Below are 356 nucleotides of genomic sequence, written 5' to 3'. Positions count from 1 at the left end.
AGAGAGACAGAGAGAGAGAGACAGAGAGAGAGAGACAGAGAGAGAGAGAGAGAGAGAGAGAGAGAGAGAGAGAGAGAATGAGTTGGGAATGATACAAGGCTTTGAGACCTCAACCCCCTGCCCCCCGATGATGTACTTCCTCTAACAAGGCCACATCTCCTAGACCTCCCCAAATAATGCCACCAACTGGGGACCAAATATCCAAATGCCTAAAACTATGAGGGGCGTTTAACATTCAAACCACCACATAAATTTAATTTAAAAAAAAATTAAGAAAAAGAAACGTCTTAACTTCATATCCTGCTTCCTTAGGTGGTGACACAGACCCATAATTCTACCTACTCAGGAAGGTAAGG

This window comes from Grammomys surdaster, unplaced genomic scaffold (assembly GCF_004785775.1).
Source record: "Grammomys surdaster isolate TR1022 unplaced genomic scaffold, NIH_TR_1.0 205, whole genome shotgun sequence".
Taxonomy (NCBI): domain Eukaryota; kingdom Metazoa; phylum Chordata; class Mammalia; order Rodentia; family Muridae; genus Grammomys; species Grammomys surdaster.
The sequence above is the reverse complement of the archived record's forward strand: the minus strand, read 5'-3'. Positions refer to the sequence as shown.